The 12,246-nt window shown below is 41.8% G+C and overlaps 1 non-coding gene across 1 annotated transcript; it reads left to right on the plus strand.

Annotated features, from left to right (window-relative positions):
* Positions 1–11,734: 11,734 nt before the first annotated feature.
* LOC142444212 (U1 spliceosomal RNA) lies at positions 11,735–11,897 on the plus strand. Its single transcript, XR_012783864.1, has one exon. It is a non-coding gene; the product is annotated as a U1 spliceosomal RNA (small nuclear RNA).
* Positions 11,898–12,246: the final 349 nt, after the last annotated feature.

Raw genomic sequence — 12,246 nt, forward strand, 5'->3', positions numbered from 1 at the left:
ATACTTCATGAAGACTCCAGACACCCACCTCCTCCCAATTCCCTCACAACAAACTGCCAGGAAGAGCATTCACTCTCTCTCCCAATAGTTCAAGTCAAAACAAAGCAAAAGAAGGCTTACAAGACTCAGTGTTCATAAGTGGCCTTGATTTTGCCTTGTCTGTTTGAGCCAACTGTAGTAAAGTTCAAAGTATTGGAATTTTCATTAAAGTTTCAGGATCCTTCTGCATTTAAACTCTGAAAATTGTCTTTCTTTGTGGAACTTTGTGAATCCTTACAATTATTATTGTGCATACTTAGATTGTGTTGTTCCTTCAATAAACCCTTTAATTTTTAACTGAAGCTCTTGTTTGGCTTTGGAAGGAAGAACAGAAAAGTAAATAATATGTAAATTTCTTGACCATTGATGTCTACCAATCACTATCAAGTTCCTAAAAAGGAAGAAAACAAACAATAAATAACAATAAATTGACCATTTTTTAGCAAAATGTAGTAAACATCAAGGGATTCAAAAAGTTATCTTCAATAACTAATTTTTGTGGCAAGATTATATTTGTTTGAATATAATAGCGAAGGAGAATCTGACTACAGTGTAAGAACAATTATGAACATTCTGTTTGAGGCCATGCCCTAACCTGCTTAACATTATGTAACAATGTAAATTCCACAGCTTGTCCAAAGAACCTTCCCTTAGGATACGAGATGAGGCCACAGGATGTTAGAACACCCCATTTATTGCCTGTAATTATTCTGCATTTTCTTTCCCAGTATCCTGTCTCTCTTGAGCCCTTTCCTCACAGGAAAATATCACATTATACCAAATGACTAGCAAATGTGGGGAAGAAAGTGGATGGTGCCCAGCTATCAAAAGGTATAGTGTCTACATGGAAGAGCACACCAGCCAGTGCCATCATGAGTTGTCGAAGCGATCAGGTATAAGGCATCAGAACAACAACAAAAAAAATCTTACCATAGTGAAAGAAAACAGCTTCCCATCGCTATGGAGCTGGTACTCAAGCTCCGGAAGAATACCCACAAATCAGTTATCCTGCATCTGAGCTCAATCACAATGAGGGCACAGCTGTCCACTCATGTGGGAGAGAATCTGAGAGAGAACTGAGTGCGATCCCAGACACAAATATCACTGCAATCATGGCATTGATCTACGGTGATAATGTGGGGTGTGGAAAGCACAGGGGCGACTATATTTCTGGGGCCTGGGCAATGTGGGAGGCCTGGGAGCAAGCAGCTTCCTGTTAGCATCTAGGGTTTCCATTCCCTCCAAAATATTTCCTCCCAGAATGCCGTCTTCTTAAATGTGTATTCCAAAACCCCACAGATATTATAATGTTCATCCAATTGCAGATTTTATGCATACACAAAATTGTATGTGTTCATGCATACCTGTTTTATATACAAATGCTATTTTTAATCAACGATAGCTATGGCATATATTCAATGCTTTGTATACCCTGGATGGCTGTATTGGACTAAAAAAACAATGAACGCACAACTCAACTGAAGAGAATTTAATGATGAATTCATAGGCACAGACATCTGTATAATGTAGAAATATGACTCTGAAATTAAGTACCTCAGTGTCCATCTAATGGAACTACAAAAGATGAGCATGCCATATCACAGGCTAGCAGGGCAGGCGTGGGTGGGTAGGAACTAATACATATAAAAACTCACATAAATGAAACAGAAGGCGCCCAGTAAATAAACCAATTAAATGAAAAAAAGAAGACACATTAAAGTGATAAAGACCCAGATTTCCTGCTCATGACAAAAAGAAAGAGGACTGGAATCTCCCAGATCAGAAACCAGAGAAGAGACACCATTCCACAGGTTTTATGGACATGTTTTATGAACAGCTTCATATACACAGTTTAAAAATATCACTGAATAGGGGAAATTCCTTGAAAGGCAAAAAAGAATGTAATAATGTCCCCACACAAGAAACACATAATAGAGCTGCTCACTGTCATCATGCGTATCCAGCGGTTGAGGGGAACGAGAGGGGATGCATTGTGACCTCTCAGATGGCAAAGACTGTTGTGTCTGCCATATAGAGCTTATAACTTGAAAGTTACTTTCTTTAAAAATTAATAATGTGTAACAATTAAAGCAATACTTGGTACAGAGCCTGTTTAAGAGCTCTGTTTTCCTGTGAGAATGCTTGTGTTTCTCTGAGTCTGAGGGAGAACAGTTTCTCTACTCATCTGCTTCTAAATATCAGGGAAGATGCAAATGCAGCTCTCTGCCTGCTGGGAAACCAGCCACAGCCCCTGATGTGGGAGATCACAGAGGACAGTCCAGTCTCCGGGTCTTGCTGTTACCATTTCATGCCAGGAGCTAGTCCAGAGGACACACAATGAATTTTGCAGCAACTTTGGCTTTCATTTTGGCGATTTTACGTGGTAATTGTGGTGTGCCCTGCTGTGTGTGTGTGTAATGGTCAGTGATTTAGTTCGTACGTGTGCCATCTAATCACGGTGCCTAGTTGTTCAGTGTGAGGTGCAGCTGATAAAGTCTGGGGTGATGTGAGAAAGCCGGGGGTGTGTGGGTGTCTCTGAAACTGTCCTGTGCAGCATCTGGATTCAACTTCAATAGCCATGACATGGATTGGGTCCGCCAGGCTCAAGAAAAGGGCCTGCAGTGTGCCTCAGGTATTAATACAGATGGTGGTATATACTACACTGACTCCGTGAAGGGCTGATTCACCATCTCCAGAGACAACTCCAAGAATGCAACCTATCTTCAAATGGACAGCCTGAAAGCTGATGACATAGCCATGTAATACTGTGCAAGAGACACAGTGAGGGGAAGTCAGTGAGAGCCGAGGAACAAACCATCCTGCAGGGAGGAGACTGCTCTCCAATAGGTGGCAGACCCAGGAGCAGGTGCAGCTGGAGCTTCAAGGCTGGTTTCCTGTGTTGCTCTGTGGAGTCTTCTAAATCTCAGTTTCTCTAGGGAATCTTGCTCTAACTAAAAAATAATAACTTTGTGTATACTCCTGATATCTGTGAATTCAATAATCATATTGTAACAGGAGACTATAGTCTGTCCTACAACAACAAGCAGTCTGTCCCTTAAGGACAGGAAATGACTCTGTCAGGGGTCCCTGCATCAGAGTTCTCATGATGCTCAGCTAAATACTTTCCAGTCAGACTCAGCAGAAATCTGGGCCGGGGTAAAGGTAACTATTAAGTGTTACATTCTTGGTTGAAAATTTAACAGTATTTTCTTCCATCACTTTGGGAGGTTTCCTGACAATCATTTATTCAAAATATAGAAACTTCTTACGTACACAAAATAGAATAGTATACATGTGTAAAACATACTAGAGAGACTACGAAGCACATTATGACATAGGCATGAGTGAAACTAGACAGTCACACACATGCACACACACAATAATAACACTGAAGCAAAAAGAAAACAGAAAACACCTGCAGTGGAGGCTTCACTCAAATTTGGACACTTCATCAGCTAGCAGGAATTGGGAAATAGGAAATAGCTTCTGACATTCAGCAGCGTCCCAGGGTTACTTCAATTTCATAGAGTCTCCTGTGATGGTGTTCTCAAAGGAACCAAACTACTCTGTTGAACTTAAATCTGAAAGTCCTCGGTATGGGAGGCACAGGTGATTGTTATTCCAAAGTCATGGGCTTCAGAGTATGATCGAATTATTTCAAGTGGTAAAACCAAGATCAGAGGAGGGAATGGTATTACAGGTTCAATTCAGAGCTATCATTGTTGGAAGTTCTCTCTGTTCTGGATGCCAAAGACTTCTGGCCTCTAGTGATGTGCTGTTGTTTTCCTTTCTCTCTTGGCATTGGTCTGACAAGGGGAAAACAACAATGCACCCTCAGGTGGATTCCAGGGTTCTTATATTTGATGATTGTAAGTTTTGTCTGGAGCTTTGCTAAAGCGAGAGGTGATTAACAGATCTTCTGACTTCATCATTCTTAGGGAAACATTGTGAATCTAAGTCTGAGGTGTGGCCTTAAAAACATCCATCTTTCTCTCTCAGGGGCAATATGGACCCTGGAGAAATTCCTGCTCTCCTTCCATGATAGACCTTCTTCTGTTTTAACCTCATCCTTTCCCCCTCCGTTGCTGTAGATTACCACATGAGACCATAACTTGCTGTTTGGAGCCTTTAGCTTGTACATCTTGGTATTTGTATCTTACGGATGAGAGGGGCTATATTCTGGATAAATAAGTCATAAGGTATTCTCTGTTTCTATTGGTCTCTGTGTGACTTAACCACTACAGTTAACTGGGATAATAAGAAATCATATTTTCCCACATATTCAGTTGCCAGCTACTTCCTCCAGGACACTCATATCTGCCCTCAGCTATTTTTATAGTAAATTACACACACAATGGCACATTATTCTGCTGATGAAAACCAGACTAGTCCAGCGCTTTAACTCTAGGAGGAAGGACACACCCCATAGGATGCCCAGGTCTCACCATTCACTGGAAAGGTATGATTATACATAAGTCACAGTGGAATTTTTGTTGGCCTGAGATTCTCATGTTGCAATATTAAAGAAGGAAAAGAAAATGTGTTGAACCAGAGAGTGAAACCATGTGTGATGATTTTCCTGATCAGGATGTCTTTGTTTGCATGCCTTCAATACACTTTGTGGGTTCTGGGAGACTTGAGGCAGACTAGGGCACCTCTGAGGTTCTCCTGTCCAACCAGTGGACCCATCCCCAGCAGTGATGGCATCAGCCAATTCCATGAAGGGCCTGAAGTGAGTAATAGTTATTCCATATCCTACCTACACACTGTGAATACCAGATTGAAAGTCTCCAGAGATAAAGCCAAGAACACTCTGCATCTTCAAATGGACAGCCTCAGCACTGAAAACACAACCTTCTATTTCAATAATGGAGACACAGAAAAGGCTATCTGCAAGAGTCTGTACACAAACAACCCTTTAGGGAGGGATTGCATCGGGGATTGCTCAGGAATCTCAGCCACAGGTCTCAGTCCTGGCAGACAGTGTGGAGCTGAGTTCAGAGCTGGCTTCCTGTCAATGTCTGGGTTCCTCTCCATCTTACAATTTCCCTTGGAGCTTCTCTCAATGGGAGGGTTTGTATCAACCGCTGAATTATAATCTTTTCACTGTACGGGGAGAAAACAGGCTCCCATTTCCAAAGTGAAGAAGGACACATATGGAGTCAGACACACACAGAGGGGACAAGGCAAAGATGAGGGATTCCTCATCCATGATGCAAATCTGTGCCCAGTAAGGGTCTTGGGAGGAGAGGGTGGCTGGGATTTCCATAAAGTTAGCTCAGTCCAGCATGAACCAGCAAGCACACCACAGTGTCCTCAAGCCATAGTTGTGCATCGGAGCTGTCCTGTGTATCTCAAAAGCCGGCTTCTCTTAATCCCCTTGACATCCTCAGACACTGGCTGGAAATTAGGACAACAGGTGATGGGTTTCAGAGGACACATTTGAGGGCCTGGAGCACTGTGCTACCTTGTGTAGGGTAAGGAGAGGTACTTCTCTTGAGCAAACCTCTTGTCCACTGTTTGCCTTGTGTTTTGATTGCCAATTGTCCCCATCCCTCACAAAGATTTTTAAATGCACACGTGTCAGAATGTATAGGTGCATATTAATTTAAATAGTTGTATTCAATTATTTAATTTGAATCCAAATGTAATTAATTAATTAATACAATTTAAATTTCACCTTATTTCTATTTCAGCTTACAGGAGACACCTGTGCACCATGCTGGGAGGAAGCTGAGTCGAAAGGAGATACCAAGGTGCTGGAACAAGTGCTTGACCCTCAGCCTTAGATGCATTCCAGGCTTCCAGCCAGGGGCAACTTGCCAGATCTATGAAAGTACCTTCTTGGAAGAAGGGTCACCATCCATCCATGAAGATTTTCAAACAGGCACGACATGGGTTCTAGGATGAAACCTTCTCCCTGCTATACCCAGGTCTTAACATAAAAAAAAAAAAATTAAAAAAAAACAGCTAGCTGTAATTTTAAGCTACAAAGTTTTATACTGTAAAGATTTATTGTACTGCAAAGTTTTACTGTACAACAGTCCACACCTGGAGCAAATGCATTTTTATTTTCCTTGGAGCCATACATTCTATCATTTCCACTTTTCGGAATGTTGGGATTAGTTAGTGGCCAGAACATGTGAATCTAGAGATCAACGTGTTGCTTCTTCAGAGTGCAGTGAGAATTTGTGAGCTCAGTCAGCATATAGGTAGCATAGTTAGTGTGAAAGTTATGTGCACAGGGATAATGTCAACAGATTTCCACTTAAGAAGGACCATTCTAACCCATGTCATGGGATTAGCTTAGACAATCGTGGCATTCACATTTAGAGATGGAGGTGACCTGGAGTAGTGTGCAGCTACATCACAGTGTGATCCTTGAATTGTCCTGCCAACCGCCAGCAACAAGATATTATGAGGTGAGTGTGTGCTGGAATGACCATATTCACGTAATGCCATACCAGTCTGTATGTGGAAACTGAACGACTCCAGAGATCTTCAACTGAAAATAGCATCATATCATTTGCTTGAAATCATGAATTCTAGTGAACTCATTAGTATGGTTTTGCAGCATTTCCTTATTTTCCTCAGCAAATTCTGGCTCAGTAAAGCCCTGGTGACCACCACCTTGTGTTTGGATTTCCACATTGGTAAAATAAATACTAATTTAGAGATATACAGACAGTTTAATCATTCAGTAAATAAGTGGTGTCAACTGTAAGACTGGAGAAAATGCTTGCCATGGTGGATATAAATGAGAAAGAAATCTTAACGGGAATTGAACATTAAAAATGCATGTTTAAAGACAGTGTTACTGATTTCATGGTCAATAATATGCAAATGATTCCAAAATCAGACAATTTGTGAGTTTGGGTAATAAATCCAAGGTTGTGATCCCTGCAGTTATCAAGGGGTCATACCTAAAGCATAAATAGAGAGGTAAACTTTGGTTGTAAATGCTCAAATTTCATGTGAGCCAGAGTCCCCTGGGTAAAGAAGGGTTAAAATGGTCTGTAATCCTTCCTAGATTTTAAGGACCTGAATGAACCGCATTGAATCCAGAGTACCTTTGTGTCTCTAACCAGTGTATTTTGGTTCACTATCTGAAACACTGTTTTTGGATCATATTCTTACTCTGTCCTGTCTATTAAACAACTCTTTCCGACTCCCTGCTCTGCTGTATCTCTACACGTGAAATCATGACACCTGACTGGTTTGCACTCTTCTGAACGTTCTCTGCCAAACAAAGGGGTCTCTCTTCAGAATCGTGCATTTCTTAGAGGCCACAGAGTTAAAACCTTGTCTTGGCTTGGGACCAACTTTTCTAGTTGGCAACTTCTTACCTGAAACACGATGGCACTTGAATCAATTAACTTACACTGAGGTTTTCCTTAGCCATCAGGCACTGGGATGCAGTGATGGTATTGCTCATAAGAGCAGTGGGGTTTGTGATGATCATGGCGAAGATGGGAAAGACCTGGCTGATGAACATTAGTAGGAGGCCAATGCCTACTGCAGACATCCTGCCAGAGGCCTCAGGGCATCTGTGCCTTAATAAAATACTGGGACAGAAGGGAAGGACAGCCTCTGGCCCTAGTTTACTGTTGCCTGACCTTAGGGAGATGGTCTGGTGAGCACCCACCACCATGTGAGCCATTTCCTCAAGCATTCATGAGTTTCTGTTGGACATTGCAACAATTCACAGAGCCCAGAAACATGAGGAAATATACTCAAGGAAGGATGGGGTGGAAAAGGGCACAGAATGGCATCATGGAAGAGGTGGATATTTGAGGCATCATCAATCCCCAACTCCTTGGGACCAGCCTCATATTAATTCTTCTAAAACATATATCTACCACATATGAAAATGACCAAGGACTTTGAGGAGGTTGATTAAGTGGCATCAGTGTATAAAAAAAGCAATGTGTTTGGAGAGTGTGAGGTAATGGAGACACTGTGGGGTGAACCTAATGGTTTCAAGGAACTCTATACTGTCCTGTCTCTGATGCACAAGATATACGGGACCTTCAGTCAGGGCAGGGCAATGAAGGGCTGGAGGGAAAGAATACTGGGCTCAGAAATGCTGGACTGTCCTTTGACCATTCGCAGGTAACTCTTAGGAAAAGTGCTTTCTCATTGCAGGCTAACACACAGATGAGTTCAAAATAAGAATTAGCCTACAATGGCCTTAGAAGAAACAAAAGAAACACTGTTTATAAGCACAGGCCTCCTTCCTATGCAAATCATTCTTCAGGCACTAGGTTAAAATCCCGGTCTTGAGCATTGAAGACTATCAGTTCTCTTCTGACAGGGCTGTGGGTCCCTTAGGAAAGTACAGCAGTGGTCTAAAGATGCTACTGATATGTGTTCTCCTGTGCCTGGTGACAGTTCCCCAAGGTGAGGATCTCAGATATCAGTGTGGAATCTGGGGATGGTTGTGAATGTGGGCGACTGATAGAGACCAATTATCTTTATTTACAGCCGTCCTGTCCCAGGTGCAGCTTCAGGAATCAGGCCCAGGATTGGTGAAGCCCTCGCAGAAACTGTCCCTCACCTGCACTGTCTCTGGTTTCTCCATCACAAGCAGTAGTTACAGCTGGAACTGGATCCGCCAGACCTCCGGGAGGGGGCTGCAGTGGATAGGCAGGATAAGGTATGATGGTCATACAACTTATAACCCGTCCTTCCAAAGTCGACTCTCCATCACCAGAGACACATCGAAGAATCAGTTCTTCCTGCAGCTGAGCTCCGTGACTGCTGAGGACACGGCCATGTATTACTGTGCAAGGAGCACAGTGAGGGGAAGTTAGTGTGAGCCCAGACACAAACCTCCCCTGCAGGGAAGTCATTGGGCACCAGGGGGCACGCAGGACCCACAGAGAACAGCCAGCCAACCCTAGATAGGCACGGATGAATGACAGAATGTCCTGTTGGGATTAAGGCTTCCTCTGTTAGCTCTCAGCATCCCAAGGTACAATTTGGCCTTTTCATTTTTTTTTCTGTCTAAATTTTTTCCTTCTCAATGCAGGCTTGAAAGGAACAACCAACATTCTATGTTTGAAGTAGAATGTACAAATCACCATGACCCTTTACTATCTTCTTTATTACATGTTTTTTCTTTCTTGACCAACAGAGCACCATGAACATTCTCATCCTACTTGTCACTGGAAGACTGTGGACACTGAAAGAAAAATAGGCATGTCCATGTCCATACTCATGGATGTAGTCCGTGGTTTTAAATATCCTGAGCTCAGGCGGTGCATTGATCTCACAGTGCAGGGTCAGGTCCTCTGAGCTGCCTCCCTGCATCGCTCCTTGACTCTGAGGAGTGAGTGACTGATGAGCTCTGTGTCAGAAAATAACTGCTGTGACTTCTGGTGCTGACTTTGTGCCATGCCCGTAATCATGCGGCCCATTGTCTCCATTTATAAAGAAATAAGTGTTCTGGGCATCGGGAGAGCCCTGACTTGTGAGACAAGGTCAAATGGAATGGCCTGGAGTGACTGGAGGACTTCTTTCTGAAATCATCCATTGAAGGAAACACTCATTGGAAAGACAACTTTGATCCCTCGAAAATGGCACGTGTGTTACAATAGCAGGACATTTCAAATGAGTGTCACAGAATGCTGGTTAGAAGTGGAGAGGATGACACTTCTCCCCTGGTTTGAGCACGTCATCAGGAAGACAAGTCCCTAGGGAAGAAGTTCCCATTGCACTGGAGTGCCAGCAACAAGAGGAGCACCCTCAATCAGGTGAGTAGTCAGTGGTTCTAAAATGGTCTCACACATGGGAGAAGTGTGAGGATGGTGCAGGGCCTGGGGATTATTGTTATTGTTCTGTTTTATACAGAGCCGCTATGAGTAAGCACTGACTCAACAACACCTACCAACATCTCTAATGCAGTGAGGGGCAGAAATCGGAAAGTCTTTTTGGTGAGTAGATGTAATTGCCTTAGTTAACAATATACTATCTTACAACATATTATTTTTATTTTATTAAGAAGTGTTAAAATGATTTAAAATTCAATAAATCTGCCATTTCTAATTATTATAAAACCTATAGGGACAACGCAAAGCCAAGGACAAGTGTAAGAAATAAATCAAAAAGACTATGATTAAATAAGGAGCCATAGTGACACAGTGGATTTCAGGTTGGGCTGCTAACTGCAGGCGCAGCAGGTAGTAAAGCCCACAGGGTCCGTTGTGCTCTACCCTGCAGGACTGTGATGCCGTAGAATCGACTCAATGGCAGTGAGATGGGGGTTTGGCATAAACAACGGTAAATCATCAATGATTCCCTTATTGAATCCAATAAAAATTCCTATGCAACAACGAAAAAACAAATTATTTGCATTGGAGGATGTACACCTAAAACCCTTATGATTCTGAGATACTATTGTATTCTCAAATGAAATAAGTAAAGAGTGGACACAGTTATTTCTATGCTGTGATCACTGAATCCAAAGGTTATAAGAATATTGTTTTTCTAAAGATTAGGGTGAAAGTATGTTCAAATTCTTCAACTTTTAGTTTTAGTTATAACTTTTAGTTACAATTCAATCCATTATCAATCAATTAGGTAACAGAAATTTTCAGAAACCGTCAGAATTATCTTAAAATATATTTGTGATCATTGTAGATGAAAAATAAACAATAAATATAGTTAATGTATATTCTTGATCATATTCTGAAGTACAATGCTGTGTTTGTGGCCTTCCAACAACTACAAATGCAGTGAGTAACATATTAGATATGATGTGTCTTTGTTGCCTTCACTTCTCAATTGCCTGTTTAATTGTGCTGTTTTGTTTTGGGTTTTTGGCATTCATTTCAAACAGTGTGTGATGGTATCTTATTGCTTAACCTTACATCTAATGACAAGCAATGCTGAAGTTCTTATCCTGTGCTTCCCCCCATATGTCTGACTGTTCTGGTGATACGTCTTGTCTGTTTTTGTTTGTTTGCTTTTTAGCAATGTTCCTTATTGGTTATATATGTTGTTTATATATTTTCCGAGAATGTTTCTTAAGAAAGTCAGATTACATGTGTTTTTGTATTCCTTTCAGGATCAGGCTTTAAAATCAAGTCCTGTTCCAATATTTTATGTCTTCCTAATGATAGATTCCCTTCTTTTTCCAAGTTTTGGTTGCCACCTTCAGGGTTGATGCTTCTCTCTGTGTGCCTGAGATAATAGATCACAGGAAAAACTAAGAAGAGCTTCCACCCCGTGGGACATAAGCTCTAGAACAGATTGAGTAAGAGATTGAGGGTAATACTGGGGTATTTAATGGGTGGGCATCTGGAGGATCCTTGAGGAAAAGCAGGGGATGGCAGGGTTCATACTCCATGCCGCTGTCTCTCAACATCAATGAGGATTCACCTATGGAAGTGGACAGAGACATCCTTCCTGAGCAGACAGCCCCCAGCACTCCTCTCAGACACCACACCCAGGACTCTGCCCAGCAGGACAGTGAGGGTTTGCATCTCTGGGCTCCAGCTGCTTCATAGAAATCAGAGAGCTGCCACTAGCCTTTTAGCAGGCCACTTCCTAGTGTGCGTCTGATGGAACAGAGTGTTTTGGAGACTGCAGTTGGATTTCATCCATTCCTGACTCCAGAAATTAAAAAAAAGCAAATCACACTTTAAAATAAAAGCTACATAGTTACCAATAACAAGAAAATGTGTAAGACTATATACAACCTGGCAGGGGAGATACCATGATCACGAAGGTGGTTTTCCCAGGGCGAGGCTCACCCATTGCACTCCGGGTGTGCTGACGCCTGCGATTTCCCCAAATGTGGGAAACTCGACTGCATAATTTGTGGTAGTGGGGGACTGTGTTCGCGCTATCCCCTAAAAAAAAAAAAAGACTATATACAAATAAAATCATCACAATTCCTGTGATATGATTAAAGCTTACCTTAGTGATTTTAAGTGAGACAAGAACAGCTTTTAGCAATAATTCACACCAGCTTTCAATATATTAAAGAAATAACTGATAATATATCTGAGGAAAGAGAGAGAAAATAAAATTGTCACACTTCGTGGTATATGATTAAAGTTTACCTTAGTGATTTTCATGACACCTGAGCTGCTTTTAGCATAAATACAAGTCAAGTTTCCAAGTATTAAAGAAATACATAATCTATCTGATGAACAAGCAATAAAGCCCTCACTATCCTGATGGGACATCATTGTGTTCACG

Source organism: Tenrec ecaudatus, chromosome 3 (assembly GCF_050624435.1).
Source record: "Tenrec ecaudatus isolate mTenEca1 chromosome 3, mTenEca1.hap1, whole genome shotgun sequence".
NCBI lineage: Eukaryota > Metazoa > Chordata > Mammalia > Afrosoricida > Tenrecidae > Tenrec > Tenrec ecaudatus.